The following is a 19,934-nucleotide window of genomic DNA, read 5'->3' as shown; positions in this document are numbered from 1 at the left end:
AAGTGTCTCTAGTACATGAACCAAAAGCCCAAATCTTTGATCTCCTGGAAATTTAGATGCTCCTTAGCATGAGCCAGGCGAGGGTTGGAACTGATCTTTGTCAGAATAATGCTTTCTGAGAAATATAATTGAAGCCACTGCTATAGATAAGGCATGAGATGATAGGACTGTTTGAAGTTTGTTGATCAATATCAAATATTAATTTCTGCTGATGAATACTGGTAATATTAGATTAAATTAGATGGACTATTCTTTAGGATGGCTGTGCATTTTATTTTACAAAAGACAACCCTCTGTTTAAAATATTTCCTAGACCAAGTCTATTCTGACGATAAAGAATCACTGAAATGGTCAGCAGGAAGTTTGTAATCTCTAACAGCAAGTGCTGGGACACTAGGCTGAAAAAAATACACAGGCTGTCAGCAAGTACAGAAATTTGACAACTGGTGGGTATCCTGAGTTTCTATTTAAATGTCAGAAATTATTTCTAAATATACATTTATATATATCAATTAAGATACGGAAATTTTACATAAACTTTTTTGGGGGGTAATGGTGTGCATTAACTCAAGGGCATTCACACTCTTTTTTTTGGTCCCAAGGAGATGTGGATGGCTGTGCTGATCCCATTTTGTTTTGGGGTTGTGAATCTTTTCATGTCATTGTAACCCGTCTGTTATTCACACATGCCATTATAAAAAATGAAGCCTCCATTCCCTTGAAATACAGAGCGATCCGAATTGATTCAGAAGCTTATTCACACTACCAAAGATCAGATCTTTCAAGAAAACTCAGGAGAAAAACCGGCATCAAATATCCCAGGTTAAGTGGGGTTTTGCCAGCCCCCCCCCCCCCCCCCCCCAAGTGCATTGAGTGTATTTGAGATGTGGTGTGAACAACAAGGATTCAACCCAGATTATTTTCGCAGTGTGAATGGGGCCTTCTTTTGCATAAGTGGCACCTAATACTTCACAATACCGCTATTAAATATGCACAGAACTCAGTGAAAAAATTCAACTTGCCTGACTTCTCAGTTCATCATTTGTATGTACAGTATACTCAGCTGAGTTTGCATTTCTGTTCATTACTTTTTGAATTATTTAAGCACTTATTTCTCGTTTCCAGTTCTTTGCACAAAGTGTTGGTTGTTGCCTTGGGCATAAATAATATGATATTAATGCCCCACTTTCTGTGCACACCCACACTCCATAACATGAAAAAGAAAATTAACAATTTAAACCTTTTTTTTAAAAAAAAACTCCTTTCTCTTCTTCCAAAAACGTATGTTTAGTGCATTGACTTTGGGGGATTTTGTCACTCATATTATTTGCTCTGCTTGAACATTGCAATGAGGAGAATCCTTAACTGTTTAACTGTGCAGAAGCTACACTAATATGGCTGAGGGTTTCATAGTAGATTAAATAGAAGTCATAAAAGGTTGAAGGGCCTATATTTAAATGAAATATCCCCTGTACGTTTACATAAAGGCACTTGATTCTTAATTCAAATGTTTCCAAGTTGAGCTCTGAAATATATTAAATCGTGCAGAACAGCTGGGATTTGTTCCATGGCCATCCAGCTGCTGGCCCCAAACTTTTAAAAGGCTCCTGATTAAAGCCTCCAAGTGTGTCATCAAATGTTGGACATACAAGCAAGAGGATTTTTCACTGATTTAGCATTGGAAAGCATGGCTGTCCTATGCTTTTTGGACCAGTGGTCCCAAATGTTGTTTGAGTTCAACTAATTTTTACCAGTCTTGCTGGCTCGAGCACATGGGATCTGAAGTCCAGTAACATCTCAAGCTCTTCTGTGACTTATAACTACAGTCGACCCTCCACATTTGTGGCTTTGACGTTTGCAGATTTGATTATTTGAGATTTGGTTAATAAGTACTCGCTAGGCATTTCTAGGTCCTCAAGCACGATTGATCATAGAGCTGCACTGGGAGACTTGGAGAAAACAGTTCTCTAGGCATTTGTGGGTCCTCCAGTGTGATTCTATTATGGTCAACTTCTGGCAGATGTTGACCATAGAGTTGCACAGGACCTAGAGATTCCTGCAGAAGTGTTCCCTCAAGTTTAAAAAAGTGGGTTTTTGTTAGTGTTTTTTCTACTTTCATGGGGTCCTGTGCCCCTAATCCAAACAAATGTGTATTTTACAGTGCGGTGTATCTGCTCAGAAATAAGCTCTACTGAATTCATGAGGAATTCTTGCAGTTACCTTGTCAATCAGGCATGGTCTCCTCATTTCAGCTCTATGATTCTGGTGATAACCCATCATTAGGACTTGCTCAAAACAAATCTTGAACAGAATACTGTATGTTGTTAACTGAGCTATACACTTACACAAAAGTCCATCTAAATGTCTTAAATACCCTCCAAACCCTACCTTTTGAGAAGGAATCTCATTATTGCTTTTAGTTAAATTAATCAAGCTCCAGTTCCCTGTGGCGTAAATCTTGATGTAGAAGCTGATGCAGTTAACAAGAAAATCTGTCACTCTGTCAAAAAAGAAAGAAAGAAAAAGGCGGAAGAGGCAGTGGAACAAGATTTGTCGAATATTCATCCTGAAACTGAATAACAGTAACAGAGAAAGCAAACGCATATGACACCAGTCTTACTCATCTTCTGCATCCTTCTCTGGAAAACAAATATTGAGCATAATCAAACTGAGTGTTCAGTGCAGGAAACTGTTTGAATGATGTTCGTTATTCTTTCTTATACCCTTCTTAATGAAAAATGTATTTTAATCAAAACTACAGTGATGAAGGTGGCATAGTGTCCTCATTTTTAAGAGACAGAAGCACTTTTAAACTGTAAATGGCTCTTAAATGATTCATAAATTCTAATAACTCTATAATTTTGATATTAAAAGGAGGAAGTGTAAGGATATCTGCTCAAATTTTGGGGAATATTAATTAGCTCAACACACCAATATGGGGCTCCTTACAAGTACCCCTCTCGGATCGAATCTCAGCCTGTTTACGAAGGGACCAGAACTTCCAGGGACTGACGCAAAGGCAAAGTCTTTGAATTTTAATCTAGTTTATTGATGCACAGGGAGACACACACTCACACACATACATTCACTCATGCAGTCACTGAAGGCTAATAGAAGAAAGGGAGGAAAAGTGGAAAGAGAACACAAGGCCTGCTAATGGAAATACTTGCCTGCAATGGTTTCCCTCGGAATCAAGGTAGCTGCAGCAACACTGAAGGAAAATGGGGAAAGGGGTGTGTGGAACCAGGAGAAGCAGACTGACAGAGTGCCTGCCTGCCACCAACATGGAACTTGGAACAAAGGAAAAACTGAACTTTAAATAGGTTCCTAGTCACGTAGTCAGTGGAGGCTTTTGTCCTACCTCAAAAGGGAAACCAAATTTACACATCACTTGATCCATAGGCATCCTTTGTCATGGGAAAACGATTACTACCGGAATGGCTTGTCTGTAAATCTGTCTCCTAGGTGTGAAGGAAATCTTCCTATTTGCAACTCCTAACTGAAGCTGGTGCCTACGTGGTCTCTCCGCTTTCAGGTCATGGCAGCCAAGGGACAGCTCCCATAATGCCTTTCCATTAGGGTCATCAGGAGACATATTTCACCCTATAGATGCAGAACTTGCTTGGAGGCCTCTATGATCAAGTGATGCCAGGGGAAAGGGGCCACCTGATTACCTCCACAGATGCATTTTGGGATAGGAATTTTGGGGGTATTTTTATAAAATTCCAGACTTGATAACAGAAGGGAGGGAGACAAAAAAAAAGGAAATGTGGCAGCACTTTTAAGACTAGCTGATTTTCATTTTAGCATGAGCTTTCATGGATATAAACCCACTCCTTCAGATGCAATATCATAGTACAGTATTAAGGCCTCAAGTATATAGCGTATTTATACAGTTGTGGGAGCAGGTTAGAATGTAATAAGAAGAGCTAAGAAGATGTAACTCGTGTCCCTTGCCCTAAGTTTTCATCTTATACCCTAAATCTCATGCGCTAAATGAATATCTTTCTGGCTGCTACAACATTCTATACCATTCCCATAACTGGATAAATATGCCTTAGTTTTGAGGCTTTTATATCACTCTGCACTACATCTAAAGAAGTACAAAAGCTCATGCTAAAATAAAAGCCAGTTAGTATTAGGACTTTATCACACCAAGCTAAAAATCAAAGTAGAATTTTAACATAACAAAAGCTTTTTGGGCCATTACTGATCATACAACACTGTGTCCATCCTGTTGCTGCTGCTTTGCACTCAGTATGTTATTGTTGTACACCTTTTCATTGATAGGCAAAACCCATCAATAGACCCACAATCTTGCTGCTATTTCATGACTGCCTTAGTACACTAAGTCCCTTAAACAGCATTTCTACTACCCAGACAGTCATGTGGTGTGAGTGGCCATGATTCTGCTCCTCTCTTCCCTCTCTCCCCCTCACAGTGATTGTGCTGCCAAAACCTTCCCCAAGCCAGCTGCTGAGTGTGAATGCGCTTTGAGAAGGGAGAGGAGAAATGGCCCCAAAATACATTCACACAGCAGCCAGCTTCAGAAGGAGTGTCTAAATAGCAAATAACATCTTTGTGAAATATATTCACTCAGCAGCCGGGTTCAGGAAGACTGCTCATCCCATTGCTTCCTCCCAAAGCACAGGACTGCTATTTTAACATGCTTTGGGGGGGGGGGAGCAATCACAGCAGGCATCCACCTCTAGAAGCCAGCTGGAGCTGTTCCTCTTCCCACTTCCTGAAGCACATTCACAGCCAGTGGCATCGCTAGGGAGTGCGGTGTTGTGGCTCCCACTGGGTGACACCCCAGAAGAGGGGTGACAACCAATTTGGTCAATCAATCCACTAAGGAGAGGGGCGAGTGCTTCCAGCCCTGCTTCCTTGCAGCAGTGGTGGCCTCATTGACAGCAGTCACCTGGTGAGGAGGTTGCCACCACTGCAGGAAACAAAGGCTGAGGGCCCCCAGCCCTGCTACCCCTCATTGGCGACAGTCTCATCATGAAGAGGCCGATGCCACTGCAATGAGATAGAAGAGCTGAGTCTTAGCCGCACACCCCAGCAGTCATACCCCCTGCACCGGGTGACACCGGGAGTGGCAATGCCACTGTTCACACAGCTTCCTTGCGCTTTGAGAAGAAGCAGGGGGACAATTGATCCTGGCTAAAAACACCTTCCCATCATCAGTTGTTTTGTGTGAATGTGCTTCGGAAAAAGAGAAGCTGTTGGCAGTCAGGATCACTTGTCCTTTCACTTCCTTCCAAAACACAGGGATGCTATGTGCAGGACCTGCAGTGGCAGCAGAACCATCGGTGCGAGCCTGAGGTGGTGAGTGGTGGGCTGCTGATCTGGAGCTGCCATTGCTGCCTGTTTGTGCTCCAGCTGCTGCCACTCTTCTGGCCACTCCGAAGGAACAAAGAGCTGGAGCCTGCCCCCTGCCAGCCATGCCCGCCTGCCAAGTTGCCACTGCCACCACTTCCAGCCCCCTGAGCCCCCTGGTGCAGCTTGCTTCTCTTCCTCCCCCCTGCTGTGCCCTTCCTGTGCACCTTCAGCCAGATGGTGGATATGGGGCACCCCAAAAACCCCTTGGGTTTGACAATGCAGAAACTAGACCAAGGACTGCCAAAGCGCTATTATGGGGGGAAGTGTGATAAGAAATGATGCCAAACTGGTATGTTTCCATTCTTAAACTAGCAGGATTGTGGCGGGAGAGCAGGCTGTTGTGATAAAGTCCTTAAATGTGCTGCCACATTTTTTTTCTCCCCTTCCCTTCCTCATTTTATGCTGCAAGAAACGTAACCCATGTACTTCTTTAAAAGCTATAATATTGCAGTTATTTGCTATCAGATATATCAGTTTTGCTATCAACTATATCAAATTGCTGTAAAACTATTGAAGTTTTATGCCATCAAGTCATCTTTGATGTATGGCAACTGTATGAATGAGACATCTACGAACTCTAGTTATCAACAGCCCAGTTGCTCAAGTCTTGCAAGCCCATGTAAAAGTTAATTTCCCCCTACATGTCACAAATGCTGCACTCCAACCTATCACTCTGTGAATGTGTTTGTGTGCTACATCCCCCATTATCCTCAGTCCATATTGCCATGGGGATGATGGTGCTTATATCCAGCACCACTGGAGGACACTTGATTGGGAGAGCCAGGTCAAAATGTTAACTGTTGCATGTCTGTTAAAAGGTGTTTTTTTTTAAAAAAAATTAAAATGTAACAGACAAACTTTAACAAAAAGGAGAGCTAATAACAGCTTGGTTTCAGTTGCAGTGGCACAAAAGCAAACAGCTGAGGCACACTTGCACATGGGCACTTGCTTCTGTGCAGACTAGATGCAACGTCGACAATTTGAGTATTAAAAACATGATGAAACAAAAAAGCATTTGCTCTTCATTAGTGTAGTCTATGAAAGTGTTCACTATGACAAGAGCCAGCCTTTCTTCTTTCATTCTTTGCTACGGGAGGAAGGAGTATACAGAACTGGCTGGAGAGAAACATTCTCGCCTGTCAGTTTTATCGCTCTGGCACGTTCCCCAGTTGTCTGCATCCAAGTCAAAATGAAAAACAGGAGGTTGTCAGGAGCCTGATTCGTAGGAATGCAATCCTGTCTTCTAAAAATAATGTCCAGAGGCAGGGTTTCCTCTCATTTCTAGAGCATTTCACATTACAGAAGTAGGTGAAGGACCTAACAACTTAGGAATGAACTTAAGTTCCTCTATTATTTCTCCAGCATGTAGAATGAATGTATGTATGCCTGTGCGGAGTCCATACCTATCCATTAACATTTACTAGCTCAGCTGAATGCAGATGTTAACACAAATGTTAAGAGTGAATGTTGGATAGTATTTGTGGTTGGGCCTTTCTAAAAAGAGCACACAAGTTTTAGTGATCTCCCCCTGGAGCTTTATAGATTAATATAATTCTTGCTTCAGGTCAGGCATTTGAAATAGACTTTATAGTGTTGTCTGCTAATTTTTGAGTGCTTTTTCTGCAGAGTTGTGAACATGGCTCAATGCCTAGCCTAACAAACATGGCTTGATCGTATTCATAAAGGATTCATAAATTAAATCTACATAATGGTACATATATAATGAAAACCCAGATTGTGGTTTGTGGAATGGTTGTTATTGTGTCTGACTCCCTTCAGGGACGTAGCCAAAGGGGGGGGGGTTCTTGGGGTCCGGACCGCCCCTTCCATTAGAAAAATGAATGGTGTGTGCTGCTGCGCTGCTGCACCCAAGCCCCATTATAATGGTGGCACTTAGTCTGAACCCCCCCCCTTCCTAAAATCCTAGCTACGTCCCTGCTCCCTTCCTGCAAACAAATTAATTATGGTTCACTAGTAATCTGCAAACCAGAGTTAGAAGCCATGGTTTGTTGTTGGCTTATGGACACCAACTGGCTTATTTCAACCACACAATGTTGTTACATCTAAACCTAGAACCATGGGTTGTCTTACCAGCTGCTCATACTGAAACAGGATTTCTCAAAAGAGGCAGGAGACAAGGGCCACATGAATGTTGCATATGCTCTTACAATCATATACACTGGCATCCACAAGAAGCCTAAAAGAATCCCATAGTTTCACAATACACATAAACCTCAGTTAACTAAGTAGAAGCGTTTGGGGGCACTACCTTTTTAACAGAAAAGTTGGTAGCAGAAGCCAAGATAACAGAAAGAATAGGGATAGGTTCCTACACTACAGAAGAGGAAGAAAAGGATTATTTATTTTTCAACATGTTTCAACAAACGTCTTATTCAAAACTAACACTATGCACATATGAAATTAAATACCATATATATGCAACTATAAGTCGACCTCATATATAAGTCGAGGGCAGGTTTGGGGGCCATAATTATGGATTTTGATGTAACCTGGGGCAGGTAATGAAGGATGTAAAGGATGAAGCAAAGGAAAACAATGCCAAAGAACTTACAAAATTCCAGCAGGCATAACTGTTTGTGCTCATACTAAAGACTAGAAAGATGAGAGAGTAGAAGGGGGTCAAGTGCTTCCAGGGTCAGACTGAACTCTTGAATTAAAGTACAGTACTTACACTGACCCATGGATAAGTCAATTCAGGTTATTTGGTTCAGTTTTTTAACTTAAATTTCTAGACGTATACATGAGTATATACAAACACATAAGAAGCAGCAAGCATTAATCTCAATACTGGTGAGTTCTATTAATATTAGTAACTTCAGTCCATTTCCTTTGGTATGCTTTACTATGAGGACTGTCCAAAGATCCTTTCAAATGCACATTTCAAAAACCCATATAAATAAAATGTAAATTAATTTTCAGCAATCCTCTTTGCTACACACAATGTTTTGGGTTTTCATAGGAGAATAAAGGACTTAATTTTAGCTGTATGTTGGACTTGATATTATAAACTTCTTAATCTCTATATAACTCTCCTATACTCCATAGGAGAAATATTGTGCAGGATGCTTCTTAAAGCATTTTTATGGGTTTAATTAAAAACAGTAAATGGGGGTGAATTATGTTTCTTTCCCAAATCACGCCCTCTGTCTGAAAACAGTTTCAGGGTGTAATAATAATAATAATAATAATAATAATAATAATAATTTATATTTCCCACCTCTCTGAAGATTGAGGTGAGATTACAACAATAAAATAATACAAGATAATACAAATAATCCTGTGCACTTTGAAAGTCAAATCCTAGACAAGTTTAATCAGCTGCATCCCACTGAGTTATCTCAAACATGTTTCTAAATAAATATTGTACAATCAATGTAGTTGCATGTAACTTGCTGCTATTTCAAAAGCAATGGTAATGAGCAAAAGTGAAGTTATTTCATTAGTGTTGCAAGCAACCGTTTCTAATTAGTTCAAGGGCATTTTGAAGGCATTTGGTGGATTTCCCCCCCAACATTTATACCATTGTCCTATCCATCCTAAAGTCCCATACAGTATATTTTTTCCATTGGCCCCCTTCAAAAGAATAATGGAAAAATAATGAGCAACTGCAACAAGCAATGTAATAAAAAATCCCCAGCACTGCAGCAAGTAATACCAAAGGGTCACTTTCCAAACACTGTAAGGAATGATCAGGAGGAAATGTTTTTTAAATAGAGTAGCACCAAGCTCTGAAGAAAATGTTTGCAACATATTGAATACGTTTCAGCCAAAGCTCATGCCAACCAACATTTCACAGATGAAAAGGGGGGCATGTTGTGGCCTAGCAATATCAGAGTATGGTTGATAGTAGAAGTTAATGAGGAACAACACACAGCCTAGGAATGGCTGCAGCAGTTTGAGTTTGCCTGAGCCTTTTGATTAGGACCCTTAATCAAATTCCAACCCCTCCTCTCCTCTCCTCTCCCTCCCCACCTCAATTGACTGAGTACAATATTTTGCATTTTGAACTCTGTAGCAACTGAAAGAAGCTTAGGGCAAATGAGAAAAGTGGGAGAAACGAGAGTCTGGGACATTTTAACAGCAGCTGAAAAAGTGGAATGACAGAGGATTAATTTGGACAGTTGGAGGATATAAATGTTTGTGCTTGTCAATGTGAAAATAATTTTCATTGTGTTCAATAAGGTTTTCACTTTGCGAGTTGCTTGAATTGCAGATTAAATATACATGTGGTCTATATCATGATTAAAAATGAGCTGGAAGCAGTCCAGTGCATGGCTGCTGCTACACTACAGGAACAAAGTGGTTTTACACCACTTTTACTGCCATGGCTCAATGCTGTGGAATTTCAGGGATTTGTAGTCTGCTGGGCACCAGAGATCTCTGACAGGGAAGGCTAAATATCTCACAAAACTACAAATCCCAGAATTCCATAACACTTGAGTCATGGCAGTATAAGTGGTGTCAAACGACTTTATTTCTGCACTGCAGCAAAAAGATGTTTATGGTCACATGGATGTATTTAAGCAAATGTACATATGTGAGGCTAGATATCACAAAGCAAACTCAGTGGCTCAGTGAGCAAGAAGACCCTCACTTTTTGCTGTCACCCAAGTAGCACACATTTCTATGCAATCTTAGAAGTTGACCAAATTGTTCCCCAGCATTTGTGCAGTAGCTTCTTGGCGTGGGGGAAAATTAGATGACCAGAACTTCATCCAGATGAAGATTCCTCAAATACTCCTTAGCCAACCAGGCTTTCTGCCTCCCTAGCTCAGCTCCCTGTTTCCATAGCAATGGGGAGAACTTTAAATAGGTCTCCCTGCAAAACAATATTGTGATCCATAGTCTGCTGTGGTTTAATTAAAAATAACCTTTTCTTCCTAGCTTCAGTCTGTGTTATGATTGCAGACTGAGATGGTAGAGATGACCTTCCTAATTAGCTGGTCCCCCATCCTCAAACTAGGCTTTGTATTCATATCATACTTTGTAAATGGTTGCAGTTGAGGTTTCAACCTGGACCAGCATTGTTAGAAAGCAATTTCTTTCTCTTTTCTTTTCTTTTTCATTCTGTGTCTTTCATACTTTTTCCTTTCTTGCTGTCTTCAGCCAGAATCATGATGCCATACAACACAAAGTAAAAATTCTTGTACAAACCTGCTTAGGCTTGTCCCAGGACCGGAGATTTCAGGGCCCAACCCTGAGACTAGTGGGCATGTCCCTGTGGATCATAGCAATGTCACTCAGGAGATTCTCACACAAGGCTTTGAGAGTAGCATCTTTGGCCATACTTATCAGACAGTGCTTGTCTTGTTGCTGCTTTGCCTTCACTATTGGTACAGCATCCCTTTTCTTTGATGGGAAAACCCAACAATTAGTTCCCAATCACAATGCTTCCCATTACTCACATGGTATCAGTGGACACCACATTCCTCACATGGCATCATACTCCCATGACTCCTGTGGCATCAGTGGGTGCGAGTCTTCTCCTTTCCCCTCCCCCACTATTCTAAAGCAGGTTTTCTTTCCTTTTTTCACTTTCTTTTACAAAATTGCATTAACATAAATCCACAATTGTGTTACAAATAAAAATTTCTCTCAAACACACCCACATGCACGTACACACACAACCATGTTGGATAGGGCATAGGGCAGGAAGGTGTATAGGACTATCAATTGGACAAACAGCCCAGTTGCACTACTGGAGAGACATGCGATAAATAATGCTCCTAAAACGGGATGTTTCCATTTCTTTTTACTAATGTGAGTGTGGTGAGACTGAGGCTTATGTGGTAATATCCTAAGCACATGACACAAAGTACAGTTGCTCCAAGCACGTCATTCAAACACAAGTCACTAAGTTTAACAAATGAGAGGGGGGAAATCCCTGATTGGAAATTACATTTTCCAAGCACTATGTTGTATAGGGTAAATCAACCTCTGAAAAGTGCAGAGTAGTTGCACCAAAGTAACTGGCAGCAACAGCACACATGGGAGAGGGATCTTTTCAAAACAACACTTTTGTCCTGAGATTCCTCCCTTGCTCTTAGGCCTGGAGAAGATGTGTCAGGCTTCATACAATCTGGAAATCCTAATGAGCAAGTGGTTGCACTGTCTCTTAAGTTGTACAAATATGGTCTATAGTGCAGCCAATTGTTCAAGCACATGCACACACCTTTCACATTTGACTTGGAGAATGGGAAGTGAAGTGGCCATTGTGCAATGAGCTGAAGGCCATGGTTCCTGTTGCACAACTGTGGAATCTTTCATTACTCTACTGACAAACAGAATCACAGAGTTGGAAGGAACTGCAGGGTCATGTATTAGATGCACACCCTCCATGCATATATTATTGATACCAAATGAATCTGAGGAAGTAGACTGAAGTCTATGAAAGTTCATGCTGCCAACTTCTTTCTTTCAGTTAGTCTCAAAGGTGCTACAAGATCTCTTTATATAGTAATACTAGGCGAAAAAGTGACCTTGGAAGTTAGGCAGGGTCAGCTCTGGGAAGTAATTGGATGGGAGGCCACCAACAAATACCAGGTGTATAGTTGTAGGCTATATTTCAGAGAAGGAATTGACAAAACCACCTCTGAATATTTCTTGCCTGAGAAAGCCCTATGAAAACCATGGGGTCACCACAAGTCAACCAATTACTTGAAGGCACTTACACACATACAAAAATGTGTAGGATCGTGGCTTTTTCCCTTTTTTTCTTGTGGCTCTCCATGTGTTGCTTGACTTAAATTCCCATCGGCCTCAACCAGCATGGCCCATGGTCAAAAACAATACAGTACCTGGTATCTTGGTGGCACAGTACATTGGTATAGGTTATGGAGACAGAAGCAAAAAGTATTGCCTTGGAGAAACAGGATTGCTGCTTGGAGCTTCAGGGTTTTTCCCCTGCCTTCCCTCCCTACCACTTCATGAGCCAAGAAGCAGGGTAACTGCCATCACAGAGCACTAACAAAATTCCAGTCCATGGGAGTTGTTCAACAATATTTGGAAGACCTGACTATAATTTATTTGAAATATTTCTGAATTGCTCCTCCTCCTGAATGGATGATTGAAGCCATATACTGTAAAGCAAAACCTGAAAGAAAATGGATAAAATATATCAAAATTAACCAGAGGAGTCTTCTAAAATCAAAGAGGAAAAAGCTCAGTAGAACTGTGGATTTATATTTTTATTTTTTACCAGTTGTCTAAATACTAAAAATGAGGGAACAAACCTAACTTCCTTGGGAAAGTCAGAACTTCAGCAAGAAAAGGTAAAATGATTTCCCTTGCTACCTGAAATTTCAATGAATGCTGTTATTGTTCTGAACTGCATGCCATGGTAGTAATTTTACTATACTATATTATGTATCAGCATGTTGTATGGGGGAAAATATCCCCATATATGAAGGAATATGGGGAAAGAGGCACAACACTTTGGGATTACATCTGTGCTTGCTTGAGCCATTGGTGGGCCTTATGCGCACACATCCGTGGACCATATGTCCACCATCACATTGCACATTGTTTTCAGCTGAAAGCACCACAACTGTGATCTGATTTATTGTGGCAGGTATTATAGTTAGCCAAGTATTTTCAAACTGCTATAGAAAATCTAGGAGATATATCATATATGTAGTAAAGTCTTCCCTCTGAGTATGCCTCCTTATAAAGAAAATAAATCTACATGCAAGTGAGGAGGACTGGCAGGTTTGTGTGAACCCCAACGTTTGCAGAGGTTTTTTTTTTAAATAAGTCTCTAAGCAGGAAAGACCCTAAAAGCAGTTCAGTGAGGTGCAAGCAAAAGTGCCCACACAAAGCCAGTTGGGAAGCAGGAAGGAATGGACTGGATAGGGTTGCCATAAGTGAGGACCTCCAAACCGGGACAAATGTAGGACAAATGCAGGACAACATTTTCAAATGTAGGACACATTTTTAAAAATTGAGGCTTTTTTTGAAATGTTAATATAAATGCATGTTTCTTAGGCATGATCAAAATGGAGGACATTTTGACATTATTCGTAGACAGATCACGGAAATGTACTTCCCTTTCTGGCCACCCCCCTCTCCCTATTCCAAACAGCACATTTGAGCATTGAACATGGCTTTATTTTAACATTGCCTCTTGCCTATTTCAGAGGCTTATTCCACAATCAAACCCTTTGGTCAAGGGACTTTGGTTTTCTTTCATTTTGACTTGTTTTCTCTGTATTCCTCCCCACTAAATAAAGGAGACATGAAATGGAGTTAATGGGTACAAGTTGTTAAACAAAAAAGTCTTGTGAGACTCTGTAGGCAAGAGGTGCACCATCTTAAGAACTGCATTAAGCACACTTAGGCTGCTGCCACACTGTTTTCACTCTCATCACTCCATCCTATGGAATCCTGGGATTTGTAGTTTGTTGTGGTGCCAAGGCTGGGCTTTGAAATCTCAGGCATAAGAGAGGCAAAAGGCTTGGGCTGCATCTACACTGGAGAAATAATCTGGTTTGAGACCACCTTAACTGTCTTGGATGAATGCTATGGAATTCTGGGAATGGTGGTTTGTTCCAGCACCACAGCAGAATGGCAGTTAAACCCCTGGAAAGCTCTCTGACCAAGGTGACCATTGCCCTCACCCCAAAATGTAGGGCACCCAAGCAAAAAAATGTAGGACATGGCCAAAAATAAAAGCTAAAAACACCCATGTAATTTTAAATCCATGCTTCTTAGCCATGATCCAAATGGAGGACATTTTGAAATGTGACAGAAGAGGACGTGTCCTGGAAAAGGAGGAGGATGCCTGGTCACCTTGTCTCTGGTCCAAAATGCACTGCAGAAATAAAACAATGCTGGACTGAAATGCCCAGAGTTCCTCACCAAAGCTGCATCCACACTGAGGAAATAATCCAGTTTGAGAGTGACTTAACTGTCCTGGGTTATTGCTGGGGAATGCTGGGAATTGTAGTACATTGTGGCCCCAGAGCTATCTCTGACAGGGAGTCCCATAACCCTCCAAACATAGTTGAACTGCAGTGCCCAGAATGCCTCACCAGTTGCATCCACACTGAGGAAATGGTCCAGTTTGAGACTGCTCAGTGCTGGGGAATCCTGGGAATTGTAGTCTATTGTGGCCTCAGAGCCATCACTGACAGAGAAGTCTCAATGTCTCCCAAACACTAGCATTCCCAGGATTCCCTAGCACTGAGTTAAAGCAGTCTCAAAGTGGGTTATTATTCCTGCAGTGTGTGAGAGAGATATAAAAGCTAGGGACTGGATTCATTTGGAGGATCTGTGTGTCCAAAACACACTGCTTGGACTGCCAGGGCTCAGTGCTATGGAATCCTGGGAATTGTAGTTTATTGTGGCACCAGAGCTCTCTGACAGAGAAGGTCAAATGCCTCACAGACCCCAGAATTCCAGAGCATTGAGCTTTGGCAGTTAAAGGGGTCTCAAAGTGCGGGGGGGGGAAGAGAAAAGCCAGGGAGAGTGAATGAGAAGCTCACCTTGGCTGGAGGAGGAGGAGGAGGAGGGAGGGAGCCAAGGGAAGTGGCCAGGACCATCAGCCTCCTCTCTTCCACCCCCCAGGCAACGCCTCCTCTGTGGACCATTCAGCTTCCTTTTGTCAAGAAACTACAATTCCCAGAATCCCATAGCACTGAGCCATGGATGTTTAAGGGGGGGTCAAACTATTTCTTCAGCCTTTTGCTACCCTAAAGCCCTTCCTATTTACAAGCAAGGCAAAATCTCTTCCTTCCAAGCCATTGAAAACCAACCCAAGGGGAGGAGGGCTGATTGCTTCTTTCCCATTGGTCAGCTTCAGGAGAAATTTGCATATTACAAGGAAAGGTGTTTAGGGCCTCAAAAACGATCCTGTGATAAAGAATTACAACAATATTGACCTGGTAGACATTTAAAAGATGAGGCATTTAGGCTCCCAGTGATGGCCTTTTTTTTCTTTGCTCACTGTAACCTGGAAGGTCAGGCCTTTTGCAATACATATATACCAAGTGGGCTGGCAATAGCTCTGAGTGGCAGATGTTTTGAAGCCCTGCTCTCTAGGCTAAGCTAGGCAGGGAGGGTGGCACACAGCCATGGGGAGGGGTGGAGTTGCCTCCAGGGCCTTGCTGGGGGGGAGGTCCTGGGGAGGGGCTAAACCAGGGTGGGACCGTGTGGCCCCGCCCCAAACCAGGAAAGTCCCGCCCCCAGGCGGGATATGGCAAGCCTAGGACTGGAGGACCCTGCAAAGGGGCATGGCTGGCTGAAACTCTGAACAAGAGAACACCGCTGCCAGATTATTTTATAAGACCTACCTGTTTATGCCAATAGTAAACTGGGGGCTCTTCAAGATTGGTCTAAAGAAGGTTAAGTTCTTGTAATCCTTGAGTGTTGTTGATTGTTGTCTCTGCATCGGCTCATTCCATTCTTTTTTGGATCTATTTGTAGCAATGTCTTGGATCTGTACTAGAGGCTCTTCAAAGTACTGTACTTTTAAACTGGGGCATGGTGTGCTAGGATAGTGCTCTGGTCTGAAAGGTAAATGTTCTTCTCTGCATTTTTTAAAAAATTTAGAGTTATAGTGCAAAAGTGCCATTTCACTGATTCACTATAACTCCCTCCCTCCATCCACCATCCAGAGGGAGAGATAGACAAGCCAGCTCCATAAGGCCTTGCCTGAAAGTAGAAGGCCTCCCTCCATCCACCATCCAGAGGGAGAGAAGATTGCAGTATTTGTAACTCTAGTTCTCAGGGTTTAATATATACAGTATATCTTTTGTTCTATACTACTGTTTAGCAATTTCTCCTGCAAAGATTTTATTGTCACCCTCAAGTGGTTTTTTTTGTAGTTCTGAGATGTTTCATAACAATATATGCAATTCTCTTATCCCTTTTCTTTGAAAAAAATACATAATTAAAATATTATAATAATTTATTAAAAAGGCTATCTGAGTGGCTTACAATTTGCTAATTAGACATTTCCCTGCCCTCAGGCTTACAATCTAAAGAGACAAGACACAAAAGGAGAAGGGAATGGTAGTGGGGAAGGGGAAAAGTCCAGCAGATCTTTTCTCCCTAGGAGGCCTGGACCAAAGCAGATGGACTGGAGGGAGGGCCCTTCTTCTTACTCTGATTAGGCCCAATGGAGCTGGCCTGTCTTACTCTCCCTCTCAATGATGGTGGATGGACGGAGGCCTTTCTTCTTTAAGCCAAGGTCTGATGGAACTGGCCTGCCCTTCCAGTACACATTTACCCCCTTCTGTAGGAGCTCTCAGATGCTGAGTTACAATGACTATGTGGCCAAGAATGGAGTAACTGTGAAAGAAGGGAATTATATCAGCATGCTTGAAAAAAGCAGTTTGCAAAAGTAGAGGCAGCGGCTGGCCACTTTCTACAGGATCAATCCCCATCCCCAAAACAGACCCAGTTAGATTTCCACATTCTTAGTGGCTGAAAAATACTTTGTGTTCTGAGGTGGTAAAGGAAATAGAAGGGCATGGTATGGTATGGAATATAATTTTAAAAGGTATGGATATCAAAAGCATTGAAAGGGAACACTACAACATTTTGTTGCAGGTTATATTTATAATCAGTTCAGCTGGAGCATACATTTTATTAGGATGGAAAGTCCGAGTTCTCTAATATAGGAAACTGCATATTAAAGTGTGCTTCTCTACATTTACAGCAAGTGTACAAAAGAGAGAAAAGTGACTGTGCTCATATAACAGGCTTCTTCTGTTTTGAGGTAGTCAGATTCTTTTTCACCCTTTTGAAGACAGATGTGAGTGGGATGTACTAACAAAGCTTCTTTAGTAAAGCGCAGCAATGATCAAAGGAAAAATGTCCCTCATCCTGTTCCGTCCCTTCTTTTTTCTTTTAACTTTTTTCTCCCTGCAAGTTGCTTGTTCAGATATGACAGGATCCATTCCCAAGCTAAGAACACCAGCAATAAACAGAAAAAGACTAGACAGGAGCTTTGTATTCAATGCTTTTCCTACACATAATTTGCTCATGCAATCACTAGTCAGTATCAGATGGTTCAGCTTTCTTGGTATGGCTGGATAAAGACACAAACTCTGGACTCTGATCTAGAGGTTATCTGGACCAGTCTGGCTATTCTCAAGCTATTTTGTTTTCAGGGTTTGGAAGTACTGTAACATGTTACAAGTAACATAATTATTGATAATGAGTTAACTTGCCTTGGTGCCAAGGCCATAAGAATGTCATATTTCAAAAGTAAAATGATGTAAAAGAATGGTGTGTGTGTGTGTGTCTTCAATTTTTTTCCAACTTATAGTGACCTTAAAGCAACCTATCATGGGGTTTTCTTGGCAAGAGGTGGTTTGCCATTGCCATCCTCTGAGGCTGAGAGAGCGTGACTTGCCTGGGGTCACCCAGTTGGTTTCCATGGCTGGGATTTGTAGTTGTAGCAACAGATCTGTCTGACAAAGAAGGCTAGCTAGGTCACAAAACTACAATTCCCAGAAACCCCATAGCATTGAGACATGGCAGTTAATAGAGTATCAGACTGCATTATTGCTGCAGTACAGATAAGACTCCAGTTTCAAAATCAATATTGCATATAGCAGGCTGTAGCTTTCAGCCCCAACTAGGGCAGGTGACAAATTTTTCAGTGGCTTGGAGTAAATGCCAGAATATACAACAACAATTACTTTTGTTGTTGTTGTCAGCTGCCCTCAAATTGCCCTTGACTCATGGCAACCCTGGGGATGAGATATCTCCAAGAATCCCTATCTTCCACTGCCCTGCCCAGATCCTGCAAATCCTTGTTCACAACACCCTTGATTGAGTCTATCCATCTGGTTTGTGGTCTTCCTCTCTTTCTTCTACCCTCTACCATTCCTAGCATTATTGTTTTTTCTATAACTTTATCACATGTAGGTCCTATGTGCTTCTATCTCAAAAATGGTTAAAGTGGTGGTATCCCAGAAAAGCAAGCCCATTAGCTATTGGTTATTACACACAGGACACAACAAGGGGTTAAAAGCACATTAAAGTGGGCACAATGCAGATTTGGCTATCAAAAGGAGACAAACAAATCCCCATTGACAGCACAGAAATGGTCCCTAGTGCCTCCTCCTTTTTTGAATCCTGCTTTCACCTCTGAAATTTCTCTCTGCATGTATGGTTGGAGTCTATGCTGCAGAATTTTAAGCATTATTTTGCTTGAATGTGAGATTAGTGCTATTATTCTATAGCTGCTGCAGTCTTTTGTGTCTCCTTTCTTGTGGATTGGTATATATATTGAACATTTCCAGTCTGTTGGCCAACTCTTTGTTTTCTATATTTGTTGGCATATTTTAGTTAGCACTGAAGTTGCATCTGTCTGTGGGCATTGTAACAATTCAATCGGGATGTTATCTGTTCTTGGTGATTTATTTTTCCCAATTTCCTTTAATGTAGACACCACTTCACTTCTTAGAATTTGGGGTTCATCTTCCTATGGCTCTTCCTTCCAAATATCAGTCATTTCCTAATCTCTTTTGTATAACTTTTCTGTGTATTGCCGCAGAATCTTTCTATTTCTTCTTGTTCCTCTATTATATTATTTTTAACAACAATTATATTGTTGTTTTTATAACAACAATACCCATCCCTAATACTAAAGAAAAGGAACATTTTTGTATTACCAAGCAGCATTACAATGCCTTGCATTTCAGGCATCAGTGCATACATAAAAGGGAGAGTACTCAGAACCAAATTTTGCATGGAAGCTACCAAATTAGAAGTCACAATATTTATAATGTTTAATTAGTGAAGACATGTTTTAAAATTTCAGGTCGCCTGTCTTCTTGAGTTGTTACAGTGGTACTTGTGCCAAGTTTTTCCTCTTTTAGTCACAACAACTAAGAAAGAAAGAAAGAACTTCCTGGCCTTGTTATGTAAAATGCTTGCTGCTTCAGACATCAGTCTGAAATGTGGGGAAAGTCCTGCTTTCCATTTCAAACATGAAGGAATACATGACTAAAAAAAGCAGGCAGCTTCAAAGAATAGGGGTGGGATCAGGCCATGGCCTTCCTTGTGATTCTCTGCCCTTATAGAGAAAGGCAGCCGATCAAAGCTGCATGCTGTCCATTGGATACAGCCCCACACAGATTCAAGGATGCCTAAGCCCTTGAAAATCATTTTGCATTGGACTGTTGCCACTGTGTTGTTTACATAAATATAATGGACAGGAGATGGTAACACTGGGGTCATTTCTATTACTATAGCTCTTGCGGAATGGAGCATATCACAACTGAATCTTTTCATTCCATGCATTTGTGCTATTGTTCAAAAGATTCACAAACAGGAGGGGAGACATTTGCTTTTCCACAAAGCTTGTTTTCTGTGTTCTCTAAAACGCTATTATACAGTCATATGCATGCACTTTCAATACAAGAAATATAATTCGTATTCTCACAGGCTTCCCCAACCACAAAAACGCAATGCATTGTGCTTCTGCATTTATGCACTTCCCAGAAATGTAGTGCTTTTGGTAGCTTATTAATGGGAGTTCTCCAGTAATGTGAAGTCACACAACAGTAACAATT

This window comes from Sceloporus undulatus, chromosome 1, assembly GCF_019175285.1.
Source record: "Sceloporus undulatus isolate JIND9_A2432 ecotype Alabama chromosome 1, SceUnd_v1.1, whole genome shotgun sequence".
NCBI classification, from domain to species: Eukaryota; Metazoa; Chordata; class Lepidosauria; order Squamata; family Phrynosomatidae; genus Sceloporus; species Sceloporus undulatus.
This window is presented reverse-complemented; position numbering follows the sequence as displayed.